Genomic DNA, 18,177 nt, shown 5'->3' with positions numbered 1-18,177 from the left:
AGCATAAGCGTATAAGCATAAGCATACGCAAATGCATATGCTTATGAAAAGAGAGGGAAAAAGAAGAGGAAGGAAGAGGGGAAAAGAAGAGGGGAAAAGTTAAGGAAAAAATAAAGGAGAAAAAAAGAAAAGAGATGAAAAAAGAGAGGGGAAAAGAGCAAAAGAGAGAAAAGAGCATATGAGCATAAGCATACGCAAATGCATATGCTTATGAAAAGAGAGAAAAGAGGATGAAACAGGGGAAAAGAGAGGGAAAAAGAAGAGGAGGAAGAGGGAAAAAGAGAAGGAAAAACGAGAGGGGAAAGAGAGGGAAAAAGAGAGGGAAAAAGAGAGAAAAGAGAGAAAGCATATAAATATGCTTATGCTTGAGCATATGAGCATGCTCATGCATAAGCATAAACATATGAGCATAAGCATACACAAATGCATATGGTTATGAAAAGAGAGAAAAGAGGATGAAAGAGAGGGGAAAAGAGAGGGAAAAAGAAGAGAAGGAAGAGATTGAAAGAGAGGAAGAGAGAAGAAAAAAGAGAGGGGAAAATAAGAAAAGAGAGGAAAAAAGAGAGGGGAAAAAGAGAAAAAGAGAGAAAGCATATGCTTATGCTTATGAAAAGAGAGAAAAGAGGATGAAAGAGAGGAAATAAGAGAGGGGAAAAGAAGAGAAGGAAGAGGATGAAACAAAGAAAGAGAGAAGAAAAAAGAGAGGGGAAAAGAAGAAAAGAGAGGGGAAAAGAGAAGGAAAAAGAAGAGAAGGAAGAGATTGAAAGAGAGGGGAAAAAGAGAAGAAGAGAGAAAGCATATGCTCATGCATAAGCATAAGCATATAAGCATAAGCTCATGCATAAGCATAAGCATATGAGCATATGCTTATGAGCTCATGCATAAGCAAACACAAAAGAGAGGAAAAGAGAGGGGACGAGGAAGAGGAAACAAGAGAGGGAGGGAAAGAGGGGGGAAAGAGGGAGGAAAAGAGGGAAAGAGAGGATGAAGAGGAAATAAGAGAGGGGAGGGTTCCTATGCCCATCACCGCAGCTTGCGCTAGCTACAGGCCAATGCAAATCACGAAAATAAAAATAAGAAAATAGAGGAAGCACTTTCTTACTTGGAAAGATCCCGCTCGGAAGAGGAGGTGTTTCGTAGACTGGCCCTTCAAAAGAGAGGAAACATACCATTTTTCGATAACTAATTAGTGAAAGGAGGAGTTTGGAGAAGCAACTTTCAAAGGGATTGGATTGAGGGGACAAGCATAAGCCTACAGACAAGGAGAAAGCACGAAAGGAAGGGAAAAAGGAGGAAGAGAAATACCAAAAAAAGAAGAGGTGAGTCTTCTTCTTTCACCAAATCTCATTTTTTGTCCAACTCTGAAAATTAAGCATGACAATTAGCACATGGGCTTAGCAATGCAAGGAGAAACATGTTTCAACACACAAAATGAAATCTCACAAAAAATGAACCTAGATTGCTTAAAGACTTTCTTGAAAAAAGTCCTTTCACACAAGCAAAGAGGAAGAAGGGTGGAGAGGGAGCACAAGTGTTGGGAGAGGAGCTTGGTAGGGGTGAGGAGTGTGGGGAAGAGGTTGGAGGAAAGTGAGATTGCCAAATATAATGAAGGAGAATATATTTTTGCTTTTCCCACAATAGAGTTTTGAAAGGCAGAGGCGTCCGTGGTTTCAGGTTTTAGCCCCCAGCATCGCTATATAGCAACACTGGTCAGTTGCTATATAGCGACACTATATAGCATTGCTATATAGCGATGGAATAGGGTATAACGTCGCTATATAGCGATGGTTCAGGGCACTTAATTTGACAAGAGAAGGAAGTTGCTCATGGGTGGCTATTTTTTGGATCTTAATGGATTTCCTTGCATTTTGTGTTGTGATTTTGAAGGTGTGCAGATGGAAGGGATGAGTGGAAGCTCGTCAGATGATGCACCAACACTCGGGAGCGCAGAGTGGCTTACGGAGAGGTTGTATTGTCATTGCACTCATTGCAAGTAAGAAGTACGACATCAACACCATATTGTCATGTGCCACTTGCGGATGTATGGGGAGGAGCCCGCAACAGCACCCGCCATTGGTGGTGCACATGGTGATGGATCATCGATAAGTCAATGCTATTTGAGTTCGTGATTAATATTGCATGCATACATGACACGAAACCTTGAGACAAGATCTTATATTTACATGAAACCTTGAAACAGGATGAGAAGGGTGGTGAGGGTGCGCATATACCTTCACACTTTGAGCAGGAGGATAGTGCCCAAATGTGCCAGATGATGAACGAGGGTATGGCAGACATGATGGATTCTATTTTTAGGGGCTCTACATCACATGTACATGTGATGTCCGAGTCTGAGGCCAATATGTGAGTTGAAATCAACACAATTGTACGAGGGTGCTGGGATGTTAAAACTACGGGCTTGTCTCTCAATCTTGAATCTACAAGCAAAGTATCAGTGATCAAATACAAGTGTCTCGGCCTTAATGAGGTTAGCTCCTGCATTAATTTATCTCAATATTTGGATATTGTTTGTTTTAAGAATCATCATAGTTTCTCATTATAAGAAGCCTATGTATGTTTGAATTGCGATAGATTGCTCTAGAAGATGTTGCCTGCATCAAATACCATGCCTGCATCAAGAGATGAAGCGAAGAAGATGCTGACAACAGTGGGTATGGATTATGATACCATCCATGCTTACCGTAATGATTGTATTCTCTTTTATCATGAGGATCGAGATTTGGCTAATTGTCCGGAGTGTGAGGAACAATGATATATGAGAGTGCTCTCAACGGAAGCAAGAACGGAAGAAGAAGAGAGAGAGACAGAGAGCCACACAAGTTTGGTGGGTGCATAACCACCCTAATCTTCTTTTTCATTCATTTATATATGTGTTTGAGTATTGTACATAACCGGGGTTAAGGCACAGTGACCTTTAACCCCCACAACCTCCCACTTAAAGGACAATGTGCCTTTAAGGGAGAACAACCAGTGAGCATACTATCCAATGCCCATCAATACATGACAATACTCAAACCGCTGACTAGGTAGACTCTTCGTCAGCATATTTGTAGGGTTATCATCTGTATGAACCTTGACAAGCTCTATGCACTTGTCCTCAAGTACCTCCCTGATGAAATGGTATCTGACCTCAATGTGTTTGGTCTTTGCATGAAAGACTGGATTCCGTGCTAGCTGAATAGCACTCATGGAATCACTATGCAATGTCGGTACACCTATATGAATCCCCAAATCTCCCACTAGCCGATCAAGCCATATAGCCTCCTTGCAACCCTCTGTGGCTGCAACATACTCAACCTCTGTGGTAGACAAAGCAACACACTTCTGTGCGCGAGACATCCACGACACTGCACCATCTGCAAAGGTGAACACATAACCAGAAGTGGATCTCCTACTATATCCACATGCCCTACATAGTCTGAATCTGTGTACCCAAGTACACACATGTCTCCTTTACCAAAGCAAATGCACATCTCCTTGGTACCCTTCATGTACCTCATGATGCACTTAACTGCCTCCCAATGCCTCTTTCCTGGATTAGCCATATACCGGCTAACAACTCCCATTGCAAATGCAATGTCTGGTCTAGTAGCTATCATAGCATACATAAGACTCCCAACTGCTGATGCATAAGGAACCTTGGCCATCATGGCCCTCTCCTCTTCTGATTTGGGACTATCTGTATGACTCAGTTTCACATATGGAGGCAATGGAGTACTCACTACCTTCCCCCCCCTCCATATTGAAACGCTGCAATACTTTTGTAACATACTCTTTTTGTGAAAGCCAAAGGAGTTTCCTACTCCGATCACGCATGATGTGCATACCAAGAATATGACCTGCAAATCCCAAATCCTTCATATCAAAGGCCTCATGCAACTTGGCCTTTAATGCATCTAGCTCATAAGTATTCTTGCTAGCCAATAGCATATCATCCACATATAGTGCCAAGATTATCAGGCTATTATCCTTAGCCCTTTTAGTATAGAGGCAATGATCAATTTCACTCGTTCTAAAACCTTGGGACCGAATGAAAGCATCAAACTTCTGATACCATTCTCTAGGCGCTTGCTTAAGACCATAGAGACTCTTCTTTAGCTTGCAAACTAAATGCTCTTTGCCCTTTTCTTCAAAGCCTTCCGGCTGCACCATGTAAATTTCCTCATGCAAATCTCCATGCAAGAAAGCTGTCTTGACATCCATCTGCATAAGCTCCATATCCTCTACTGCCACTAGTCCAAGCATGCATCTAAGTGTGGTCATCTTCACAACTGGAGAGAATATCTCATCAAAGTCCACACCCTTCTCTTGCTTGAACCCTTTAGCAACCAAACGGGCCTTGTACCTAGGCACATCATCACCTGTGACCTTCATTTTGTAGACCCATTTACATGGCAAGGCTTTCTTTCCATGTGGCAAAGAAACCAAGTCCCAAGTCTTATTCTTCATAAGTGAACTCATCTCTGATTGCATAGCATACTTCCACTTGCGTTGATCCTCACGCATCATACCCTCTCTGTAGCAAGAAGGCTCCCTGCAATCAGTAAGCATCACATAGTCTACCCCTGGAACAAACCTATCAGGCGGTCTAGACACTCTAGATGATCTTCTCAAGGGCATTTCAGCTTGCTGTCCCACCTACATATCAGCCACATTTGGCTCATCATTTCCACCAATAGATGATCCATCATCTACCCTTGATTGTATACATGTGGGAGTACTTGGTGGTACCATTTCTTGCACATTTGGTGCATGGACAGCTTGCTGTCTATCAACATATGCAGGTGGATTCACATCCTGGAAAGTGATTCTCCTCATTTCCACATCCCTCATGGGTGCCTTATGCATCTTCTTCTCATTGAAGACCACATCATGGCTGCATATGATCTTCTTTGCTTCTGGATCCCAGAGACGATAGCCCATCTCTCCACTTTCACCATAACCCAAAAAGATGCATTTCCTAGACTTAGGATCTAGCTTCTTTCGAAGCTCTTTTGGCACATGTGCATATGCCTTACACCCATATATATGCAAATGAGAGTAAGAGGGCTTCTTGCCACTCCATGCCTCTTCAGGAATACCACCATCCAAGCTCTTACTAGGTGATCTATTAATCACATGCACTGTAGTCTTCATTGCCTCAGCCCAAAAACCACCAGAAAGACTTGCATTGGAAAGCATGCATTGCAACCTTTCTTGAATGGTACGGTTCATCTTTTCTGCAACTGGATTTTGCTCTGGAGTACGAGGGGATGTGAGCTCCCTCTTAATCCCACGTGTATCACAAAAATGCTGAAAGTCATGAGAGAGATACTCTCCACCATTATCAGTCCGTAGGCATTTAAGCGTTCTACCTAACTGATTCTCAACCAAGGCCAGCCATTTCTGAAATACCTGGAAGACATCACTCTTCTGAGCTATAGCATAAGCCCACACTTTCCTAGTTGCATCATGAATGGATGTCACATAGTATTCAGCCCCGCCTAATGACCGTGTAGGTATGGGACCACATACATCTGAATGCACCAAATCAAGCATTTCAAACTCTTTCTTTCCCCTTCTTTTATGGGCTGATTTAGTTTGCTTCCCATAGAGACAATGCTCACAAAATTCAAAATCAGAGAAACTCAAATGCGGTACATAACCCAAACGGCATAAGAGTTTCATTCCATTCTGGCTCATGTGCCCCAACCTGCAATGCCACAAAGAAGTGCTTGGCTGCTCGGTTATTGCAACAACATGATCAAATACCCCTAATACGTGTAAGGGATACAAAGTCCCACACTTGGCACCCTTGGCCAAAAGCATAGAGCCCTTCTGAATTTTCCAACTCTGAAAGCTAAAAGTGGTGTGAAAACTAGCATCATCTAGCTGACCCACTGAAATAAGACTCTTGGTCAGCTTAGGCACATGTCTCACATGTTTCAAAACAAATGCAGACCCATTTGCAAAAGAAAACTTTATGTCACCTGCTCCCACTATGTCACATGCATAGTCATTTCCAAGATGCACACAACCTGTCTTTCCACTATCATAAGTGGAGAACCATTCCCTATGGGGAGTAACATGGAATGAAGCACCAGAATCCAAAATCCAATCCTGGGAATATGCATCATCTAAAGTGGTAAGCAACTCTGTAGATAAACTAGACATGAAGAGAACGTCATTGTCACTATCATGTGTGACAGCATTGATCTCCTCGATCTTCACTTTTCCTTTGTCCTCCCTTGGACTCTCTTCCTTTTGATTCGCACCCCAATTTGCATTCTTTTTCTTATCCTTTTGCTCTCTTTTTAGCTTGTAGCAATCCTTTTTCATATGGCCCTTCTTGCCACAGTGGTAACACTCAATGTTCCGTGCCCTAGATTTGCTATGAGACTTCCCTCTTTCTTGGGACTTCCCCCTGAGCTGTGATCTGCCCCTTTGCACATTTAAGGCTGCATCCTGCTTGTTGCCATCCATAGACTTCCGTCTAATCACGGAAGGTATCCCATGAGGATGGCAATGAACATAAGAGAAATATTGCCTTAGTCTCCGCATCAAAATTCATATTTTGAGCCTGAATCTGGCTGAAAATAATATTGAATTCATTCAAGTGAGAAGCAATGGAGACCCCTTCCTTCATCTGCAGCTCAAACAACCTCTTCATGAGGTAAACTTTATTAGAGGCAGTTTCCTTCTCATAAGTGGCACACAGTTTCTTCCACAAATCTTCCGTAGTCTGCTCATTTACTACTGTGAAATAAACTGACTCTGCAAGCTGAAGTCTAATAGTAGACTTTGCTAATGCATCCAACTCATTCCAATCATCCTCAGACATATTTGCAGGCTTAGCTTCAATCCCTGCCAAGGGTTTAATTTGCTTCTTTTGAATAAGTTATTTGTTCTTTCCACAAAGAAAAGTTTGTCCCATCAAACTTTTTAATGTTGAAAAACTCCTTTTCAGACATGGAAGAGGATGCCATGATGCAAATGAAACAAAATCCCAAATGCTAGTGCCTGCAAGAGAGAATCACACCAAATACCAGGTGCACCCAAATATGTATGCCACAATAGACTAAAATATCACAAAAAACTCAAAGCTCAAAGCATCAAAAGATGCATCTGACTCAAGTGCATATACTACGCATCCATATGAGCAAATCTGGCCCAAAAGAAAATGCCAATAAGTGCCAAATGACTCAAGCATAAACACCATCCACTGGCATATGCATCAATAATATCTCATCCAAGAGAGCATAGCACTATCAGTGCATCACCAGCAATGTGTCAAAGCTGTCCCTCAACATAAAATAGCATCCATGTGCAAAGCGTCCATAAAAAATAGCATCCCACAAGGCAATTTGGGCCTATCAGCACATCCAATAAGGACCACAATGCATCCAAATGGCCTATAAATCATCCACTGCAACCCAATCATACCACGAATGAGTGCACACTGCTCAAACTGCAACCAGAGTGATCTGCATAAGGTATGCTCAAGAAATCATAGTCCCACGATAATGACCGCTACTGAAAATAGAACCTGAGATGCCTCAAAACATGGGCGCCATTGCATAATCGGACTTAGCAAGAAAATCTGTAAATATCTCTCTTCTGCCAGAACTCCAAAATCCCAACCGATGAGTGAGAAATGGGAGTCAACACTTATCCACTGCCATGTGGCATAAATCTAAGGTTTCAAAACCTTAGAATGAAAAATGCATAACAGAGAGACGAAATCGAATACACAGAGATCTATAACTCTGAAAATCCTCCACCGAATTGCACAAGAACTAATAGGTAGGGGTTTTTGGGCATCCGGAACGCAATGGGACAGACGGTTTTGGAAACCGTGGTCTCAATCACTGGGTCCAACACACGGACTGAAAAACGTTTTTGGAAACAGAGCTGTATGTAAACTCCACCGGAGTGCGAATGATGAGCAACATAGAAGTTTTAGGACCTCCTGAGTCCACTGGAACTGACAGATCTACAAATGGTTGCTCGAAACTTAAGTTCCAACACTCGGGCAAAAAACGTAGGAACAGACACACTGAGTCAGAAATCCAATGAAATGATCCCAGATTCAAAAATGAAGGTGTTTCCAAGCTCCTGAAGTGAAGTGGATACCAAAAGCAAGCAATAGTTGCCTCTACAAGTCAATATGGAGTCTCTGTCATCGAACGGAACAGGGAAAAGCTCAAAAAACGACTTTTTCTTTGAAACCACTTAACAGGCTCTCAAAACCACTTCGCAAAGCCAAAGTGACTATTCCAAAGGTTCCTCCAAAATCTCTGCACACTCGAATGCAAGTAAAGTCACTCACAAAGCTTCCCACAAAGCTTCTCCTTCCTCCCACAGAGCTGCTGAGCTTCAAGCATTCACGCACGCTCAGCTAGATCACCCAGGCTCTGATACCAGTTGAGAGTGCTCTCAACGGAAGCAAGAACGGAAGAAGAAGAGAGAGAGACAGAGAGCCACACAAGTTTGGTGGGTGCATAACCACCCTAATCTTCTTTTTCATTCATTTATATATGTGTTTGAGTATTGTACATAACCGGGGTTAAGGCACAGTGACCTTTAACCCCCACAATATAGAGATGACTTGCAGGGTGAGTAGATCCCGGTAAAGGTCTTGAGACACTTTCCCATCATTGCTAGAATATAACACATGTTTTGATGCAATTTCATAGCGGAGTTGATGACTTGGCATGCTACAAATTGGTCCACTGATGACACATTGAGGATTCCTACAAATTGTGTAGCTTGGAAGCACATACACAATCAATGGTCAGACTTTGCGAGGAAGCCACACAACTTACATCTTGGGCTCGCCATGGATAACGTGAACCCTTTTGGGTTACGCTCGACATCTTGGTCGACATGGCCTATACTCTTAGTGAGTGAAAATATCCCATCATGGCTAACAATAAACAAGGTACACCTCATGCTTGCACTGCTTGTGCCAGGGAATTACAAGGTGACAAAATATGAAGAGGGGAGAGGAGTAGCGTGGAGATGAGGAGAGAGGGCACAGCTAGAGAGCACACCACAAATGACTAACTGTACACTAGATTTAGTTGAAAAAATAGAATATATACAAACCCATTTAGGGTTAGGGTTAGGGGATCTAACCCTTTCCTTTATAGCACTCTATTGGGTTAGTGCTATGCACATATGATCACATATGATGGTGCTATGCACACGTGATCACATGATTGAGTGTGAACTCTCAACACCTTCCCTCAAGATCAACATCATGAAGTAGGCCTTCCCTCAAGGTGATGATTCTAGGGAATCGAAGAAGGACTGAGCATTACATTCCATCACACCCCTTTAATGGGAATGCCCTTCCTCTGCGTCAAACTGAGAGCTAGTCAGTGTTTCTCGAAAATCTCTTTACTGAGTGGTTTGGTAAAGATGTCTATAACATTTTCTTTCCTATCGTAATGCTACAATGTGATGTCACCATAACACTCTTTCTCTGATGAAGTGCTCTCTGACATCAATGTGCTTTGTCTTGGAGTGATATACTGGATTCTTGGCTAAGCTGCGATTGATTGTCACAGTATATTATTATTGACTTTGACTCATCAAAGTAATCTGTTTCTGACAATAGTCTTCTAAGCCATATAGCCTCGCATGCACCTGTAGTGAGTGATCTATATTTTGCTTCAGTCGAAGACAAAGAAATAGTTGGTTGTTTGTTTGACAACCATGATATAGCACCTTGACCAAGGAAAAAAGCATATCCCTATGTCGATCTCCTGGTCTCATGATCTTCGGCATAGTCGTTGTCATAGTATCCATGTAATCGTGGATGACTTCCTCTGTATTCTATCCCAAATTGTCTCAATATCCATGCAATCGTGGATGACTTTCTCTATATTCTATCCCAAACTATCTTGTACCTCTGATGTATCTCAAGACTCTTTTGGCTACATTCCACTGAGACTATTTTGGATTTGCCATAAACTTTGCTAGTGAGCTTACTACATAACAAATATCTAGCCATGTGATAGCCCGAGGGATTCACAGGGGGAAACTTATGATATCACGTGAGTGTACAATAGGGGGTTTTTTTGAAATGAGGCATAAGCTTATACATTAGGGGTGGGGGCCCTTTTTTTTCCCCAATATTGAATTTAAGCTAGGGGGACCATGTCATATTTAAGAAGGGGGGACATAATATAGGCTACCTTGGGTAACTAGTCCAAACAAGTTTGATTTTGTGTATGGTTTTAAATAGTCATAGGGAAAAACCTAAATTTGCTTATTGTGTAATCTAAATGCTTGAGAGAGAATGTAGATTTAAGGAAAGGGGGGGACATAATGGAATTTTGGTGGTATCTTATAAGCTTAAATAGGGGTGTTTTATCATCCTACGTGGATCTTAAATAGGGGGTTTTCTTGAAGTTCATGCACGCAGGTGACGTCCCCCTTTAATGAAGAGTGAATCCCCCGGGTGTGATAGTCAGATATATAAGAGATCCAATGAGTTGCCTATAGTATCTGTCATTGACTGTAGGCTTTTCTGAATCTTTAGTAAGTTTCAAACTCTGTTCCATGGGAGTGGCTGCAATCTTGCAATCTGCCATATGAAACTTCTTTGGGAGACTGTCAACATACTTGAGTTGACTTATGAATGTGCTATCTGAATCTCTCTAGAACTTAATTCCAAAACAATAGTGCATAAGTCCAAGATCTTTCATGTCGAACTCTGTAGATAAGTCTTGTTTTAGTTTTCTGATGAAGCTATCCTTGCTTCTTGTCACAATCAGATCATCTACGTACAAAAGTATAATAGTAATGTCTTCCCCTTGAGCCATAGCAGCTCAGACGGTCTACTAGGTAAAGCAAACCTCTAGCCAAATTGACATATGCTTAGAAAGGCAAAGCAATTCAGGTGGAAACCACCAACTATGCTCTTATGTCTACCATCATGGCTATAGAAGAGCTAGTGTACTTTGAAGATGCAGTAGACAAGCCAGAATGGCAAACTGATATGAAAGAAGAAATGGATGCTTTGTATAAGAATAATACTTGGGAATTATGCGACCTTCCACCAAGAAAGAAGGCCATAGCAAATAAATGGGTATACAAAGTGAAGTACAATCCAGATGGCAGTATTCAAAGATACAAAGCTAGACTAGTTGCAAAAGGATTTGCACAGCAATATGGTCAAGATTATGATGAGACTTATGCTCCAATAGCAAAGATGGATTCCATATGGTTCTTGATATCACTAGCAACACTCAGTAGATGGAATGTGTATTAGCTCGATGTCAAGAATGCATTTCTCAATGGTTATCTAGACGAGGAAGTCTACATGCAACAACCAACAGGTTATATTGAACCAAGAAAGGAGAATAAGGTTTTCCATCTCAAGAAGAGTCTCTATGGCTTAAAGCAAGCACCCAGAAGTTGGTATAGCAGATTCGACAAATATTTTGTTGATCAGGGATACATGAAGTCCAATGCAGATCAAGAAACAGCTGTGAGAGGCGGTGAGACGAAAGTGTGTGAACTATAGAAATGAGTCAATGTAGATTGATTGACACTAACACTTCCTCGTAGTAGCTCCACCAATGGAGATCCTATTAAAGGAATGGCTTCCGGTATGGCGGTTACAATCTTAACTGCCCAGTAACCGATTTGGTCCTGAGGCAAGGAATATCCAATTACACCAGAAGATACAATTGGTATGGCTAGAATTACACCAGTAACCCAAGTTAATTCACGATTTTTTTTGAACCCTCCTGTGAGATAGACACAAAATACATGTGGAATCATCTGATTGAAACCGTCGTACTTGATGACCATCAATGAATAGATCAAATTAGCCATCCAAAATTCACTTCGGTCATTATATATTGAACTGAGGAAAAAGCTTCTATAACGGTCGGGCAATAGTGAGAGGTCGTGGCAGGACCAGTGCATACTGGGATTCTTTAATGCTTTACATGGTGCTATTAGGGAGCTACAGTACAGAGGTAGAAAATCAACAACACTAGCTGAATCGGGTATATTTTTTTATGATCACTTTTATCAATTGATGGACAATGCTCACTCACATGGTTTATTAAAAAAGCAAGATCTCCCAGCGTGGAATATAGTTGACTGGCCAATGACAATTCAAATAATACAAAGCTATTGACTCCAGGTATTACTTGCAACAAAAAAAAAAAAGTTGACATTTGATGTATTAATACAGAATGTTTACAAGTATCATCTGTTTTTCTATTATTGCTCAGAATCTCTCTTGACTTTTTTGGAATGGAGACTCCTTCTGAGAATCTTCCACATGCTGCTTAGATTGCTGTTGTTGTGGATCCTACTGCTGTACATCCTACTATGGATCATCCTGCTACACATCCTCTGTCAGTACTGCCTCCTCGTGCATCAACTCCTCCTACTGCTTTGATGTTCCCGCCTCCTTGTCCATGGGCTTGGGCTCAGCCTCATGCTGCTTTGATGTCCTTGCCTTCTCATGCATAGGCTCGGGCTTTTGGAAAAGATCAACTGTAGGCTCTCCTTCTAGATCCTTCGAGAATTTCTCAAGCAGCTCATCAACACCAACACCTTCTAGAATATCTTCTAGATTGCTAGTGCCTGGGACATTCTGAGCCTCTTATTCAACTCGGAGATCCTCAGCACCTTTTGAGCCCTCTTCTGTATGGACTCGTTGGTCTAGTGCTAAACAAGGGGAAGAGTGCTCTAGCAGCTTCAAAATTGTCTTTGCTCTGAAGCTATGTACATATTCAAAGCCAAAACTATCCTCTTTCATCTACAATAAAAACAAAGAATGTTTTCAATCTTTTTTATATCAATGCATTGAATTTAGAACTTCTCAAATAGTATGCAATGAAAGTACTCACGAATTCAGGCTATTTCTCTAAAAAGTATGTGTCCATCATGAGTCCTCCATTCACAGGAGAAAGGATCCTCCTGTTGTGGTGTCTATGTTATCAAAATAGAAAGCTAAGATGTATATTGGACTATGAAAGTGCAAAAAAAAGAGGGAGATAAAGATAAGTGACAATGATTACTGTACCTGCAATGGCATTGGGTGAGTTGAATCTAACATCTTTAACTTTGGATCACAGAGGTCCAGTGCATCCATTAGTCTTTTGAGACAACTGCAATGGGAATTAAGGGCAACAAATTATAAAACTCATACTTCTGCAAAGTAAATGCGATATGGCTGACTTTTCAAGAGAAAACTTGAAAATCTCGTTTTAGAGCAAAAGTATAGGCAATGACTGACTTACAATTCTAAATCTTGGTACCGTTTAAGGAGTTGACTGTATAGCATAGCTTTTGCTGTACATCTATATCTACCAAACTCCAATGATTGCTGCAAGAGAAACAAATAACATGAGGGGATTAGACCAAGAGAGTGTAAATCTAATTTAAACAATTAGGATTTTGTCACTAGAGGGTAGTACTGGAAAAGGTCAGCGAACATACTCTGAGAAATATGGCAAGATAATCATATCAACAACCACATCCAAATTACAAAAACAAAACTACTTGGAAATGCTTTTGGTTGATGTCTTGTTATCTTTCAGCTTGAAAGATATAGCTGGATCAACTATATACACAGAATACTGAAGGCTCCAATGGATCTAACTCTTCAAAAAACTATAAAAAATAACTTCACTTAGCTTATGAAAAAGTGAATGCTACAAAGACATAAACACAATTGACATAGAAAGATATACTTACTATAGAGCTGCAAGCATGATTGTGCAAGGGACATGTTTTTCTTTCTGTGCTAAAGCCATGATGCAGTCTTCTGTCAAGTCCCAGGTTAGGTCATCTTTCACAGTCTGGATAGCTACTCTGATCCTTGGTCCAAGTTGTAGGAGCTTCTGCTGAATTTGTACCATCCTCACTAATGTCTGGGATTGCAAGATAGACATTGTTTCTTTGACTCTTTCCCCAAGGGACTCTTCATAGGCAACCTTGCCTCTCATCTCATGTTGGTGAAAGACCTCTATGATCTTGGCTCCATCATCTTTAGGTTTCCTGGCTGGAGGTATCAACAAGATATCTCTCATTTTGAGATCATCCCAATCCTTTGCATTAAGGATCTTGCCATATCTATACCTGACCCTGACAAGTGTTTGGATGTCTTTCTTCATGATAGTGACCTTGTGTGCATGTGCTACTACCATCATGGTGTCCATGAAAAACCCTATGAGCCACTCTTCAGTAGCTTCTTGGAGAGCAAGTAGTGCAATCCTTTTCCATCTAAAGTCCACATGCCAGTTCATGCATATTGCCCTGATAAGCCTCTGGATTGGTGCCATGGGTATTGCATATCCTATGGATTTCTGAGCCTTCCTGATCTCCATTAGGATAGATTTGCTTTGGCTCACTCTTTTTTTCCTATTCCTTGCTAGCATGTGCATAGGCTTCCCCTTCTTTGAACATTTAGACTTGATGGAGCTGTGGCAGCCCTTGCAATGTCAGGTCCTTTTCCTTTCCTTCTGGCCTTTGCTTTGGTTCTTGCCATAGTTTATTGTGTTCTTCTCCTGGAAAAAAACCCAAACATAATGAGGGAATCAGCAACCCAAGAGTTAGCTTGAAAACGCGATATGGTGCAAAAATGTAGAGAAAAGGCTGAAATGGCATTTTTCAGCAAATTCTTTTTGACATACCTCAAGAACACCCTGCATGCAAAAACTTTACTAGAAAACGCGATATGGAGGAGAAAAACAAAGAACAAATCATGTTTCTAAGAAAATTTGTTGAAGCCTACTCTAATCAATCGGTTGGACTCTACCATCCTCCTAAACCCTAGAATGCAGATGAGATATGCTCAAAAAAACAACTCATAGAGTGTCTTTGAGAGAAAGCTATGGAATGGTCATTTCACATTAACAACACGAAAAACCAATGACTAGTGACAGATTGCTTACATGGGCTTGTGTGTACAGCTGGAGTTGGAGCTGGAGTTGGGGAGACTCAAATGTCCAATATGGACTAGGCATCGGTGACATCACAATTCAGTTAACAGATGGGAGATGCATCAAACTTCAAGGTGTGATGTACGTGCCCGGAATGCAGAGAAATCTGCTCTCCATCAGCTCTCTTGATGACAAACACTATGCGAGCACCTTTTGCAATGGAGTCTGTCTCATAAAAAATGGCACAGGTCAAACTGTCGCCAATGCGCGAAGGTTCGGCAATCTATACGAACTCCAGACGATGAAGTTACAGCAGTTAGCTTCGAAGAATGGTCCTCTGGTAACCTATGGCATCGTCGACTTGGGCACGCAAGCATGCAGAGATTGGCATAGCTACAACGTCATGACATGGTAAGTGGTCTGGATCGAAGCTTCTTTGACATCAAGGTTTCGTGTGCCACATGCTATGCTGGCAAACAATCAAGATGCCTCTTTCCGCCTTCCAACATGAAGACCACTCGTCTCCTCGAATTGGTTCATTCTGATATCTGCGACATGGTGCAGAATAGCTTGGGTGGTTCCAGGTATGTGCTCACATTTATCAACAATTTCTCTCACAAGACATTCGTCTACATCCTCAAATTGAAAAGTAAAGCTTTCAATAAATTCTACTCCTTCAAAGCCTTCGCTGAAAGACAGACTGGATGTCGACTTCTTGCACTTCGTATTGACAATGGCGACGAATTCTACTCGCAAGCATTCATTGATCTTTGCCAGTTTGAAGGTATAGCAAGACAACTCTTGCACGCCCATACTTCTCAAGAGAACGGAGTGGCAGAGAATGTAAATCGAACCTTACATGCTCTTCGACGCACAACTACCCACCCCTTTTTGGACTGAAGTAATCTGCATGGCGGCTGACATCCTCAACTGTTTACCCACACGAGTCCATCCTCATCAGACTCCAGACGAAAGATGGTCCGAACAGAAGCCCGATGTCTCCCGATTCAAGGTATTCAGATGCCGAGCATTCGTACATATCCCCGAAGTTGACCACACCAAGCTCGCCCCCAAATCAAGGATGGACTTATCAATGGGCCTCCCGACTGATTCAAAAGGGTATCGTCTTTATTGCCATGTTTCTCATAAAATTATTCGCAGTCGAGATGTCCATTTCCTCAAAGATTCATATGTTGATTATGGAACTCACCCCTCCACCTCTGAGCCAAACTCATCCTCCCAGATAGCTACCATCACGCTATCCTCTTCCACCTCTGCACTTGATTCCTCCCCTTTACCCGATCCTTTCTCTCATGGTCCTCCTAGTCCAACTCAAGACATCTCGCCCCCACACACCTTCCCAGCTCCACATCAATCAGATGACTCGGCAAAAGATGGTCATGACACTGACCCCATCCCTCCGATTGATCAAAGTCGTCCTGTCCGAGCACGACGGCCTCCCTCTCACTTCCAAGATTTCCAACTGTCCACAAATGATTCTGACTCTGGCCTCATGGTAGAGGACTTTGAGCCCCTGACAGTTCGAGCTGCCCTTCACGGTGCGGATTCCTCTCATTGGATCCAAGCCATGCAAGACGAAATGACGTCTATTCATGCCAACAGTATGTGGTCTCTCCACTGCCTCCTGGCCGAAATGCTATTCCCACCAATTGGGTATTCAAAATCAAGCGCACAACGCGAACGGATCCATTGCCCACTATAAGGCTCGTCTGGTGGCAAAGGGCTTCACTCAGCACGCATTACCTCTGTTCGGCTCATTCTCGCCCTTGCAATTGTTCATGGATGGACCACAACATTTCTCCACAACAACATCGAGGAAGATCTTTACATTCAACAACCTGCTGCACCTAGAAAATCTCACCTCGTTTGCAAATTACACAAGGCAATGGATAGCCTCAAACAGTCCTCTCGAGCCTGGTATAAACGATTGGATGAGTTCTTCGCTCAACACCGCTTCTATCCGCTTTCCGTTGATCCCAGCATCTACATACAAAATCATCATGGGATCATCTGCCTCATTGCCGTCTATGTAGACGACTTGCTCTGGCTTCCATCAGGCCAGCCCTTCTCATGGAAATCAAATAGGCTCTACAACGTGCCTTCCTTATGAAGGACCTTGGCCTCATTTCGCACTTCCTTGGCATGCGCATACGATGGACTGAGGATCGTTCCACTGTTCATCTTAGTCAAGAGAGCTATCTGCTTGCTTTCCTTCGCAAATGGGGATTCCAAGATTGTAACCCTGTCTCCACTCCTATGCAGTCTCTTCCTCCCTTATCCTCACCACCCACCTCTCCTTCTGATTTTCCCTACCGTGAAATCCTCAGAAGCTTGATGTTCGCCATGCTCACCACGTGCCCTGACCTTGCATTTTCCGTTTCCTATCTCAGTCGGTTTGCTTCTTCACCCCATCCTCTCCATATTGCTGCCCTTAAATGCATCATCCGTTATGTCCGAGGCACAATCTCTGCTTCCATTTGTTACCATGCCCATTCTTCTCCCCTTCATGGATATGTCGATGCTGATTGGGTAGGTGATCCTCACACTCGTTGTTCTACATATGGCTTTGTTTTCATCCTCGCTGGCCGCCCCGTCACTTGGTCTTCCTGCAAACAGGAATGTGTCAAGCACCGAAGCTGAGTATATTGCATTCAGTTCCGCATCCAAAGAAGCAATTTGGCTCAAACGCTTTCTCCACGACGTCCAACAACCTCTTGACTCCCCATTACAAATATCCACTCACAACCAAGGGGCCATATGTCTTTTTGGGAATGGTTCCTTCCATAAGCGAACCAAACACATTCAAGTTCATCATCACTTTATTCGACAAGCTTTGCAGGATGGCGAGGTTACTTTGCAATACTATCCCACAGATCAAATGCTCGCTGACATGTTCACCAAGCCTCTTTCTGTTGATCGCTATCATCGACTTTGTCGCTCCATTGGCTGTGAGTGGGAGTCTTCTGCCGATTGAAGAGCAATCTGTTGACCCACCATAACCAAACAATCTGTGGGAGTTATTGAGTCATTTGATTCAAGTCTAGGAGTCCTTGTATTAGGTAGGAGTCATCAGAATAGACAATTTGTGGGAGTTGTTGAGTCATTTGTCTTAGGTAGGAATCATCCGATAAGAGCTCAGGGTTTACATTAGTTTAGGAAATTGTATGATGGGTAGGAGTGATGCAAACAAACGATGACACCATCAATGATGCATTAGACAACAATTTAGAGAGAGAAT

The sequence above is a fragment of the Dipteris shenzhenensis genome, chromosome 9 (assembly GCF_047967505.1).
Source record: "Dipteris shenzhenensis isolate YYH24624 ecotype China chromosome 9, Dip_SZ_1.0, whole genome shotgun sequence".
NCBI lineage: Eukaryota > Viridiplantae > Streptophyta > Polypodiopsida > Gleicheniales > Dipteridaceae > Dipteris > Dipteris shenzhenensis.
Note: the sequence above shows the minus strand (reverse complement) of the source record.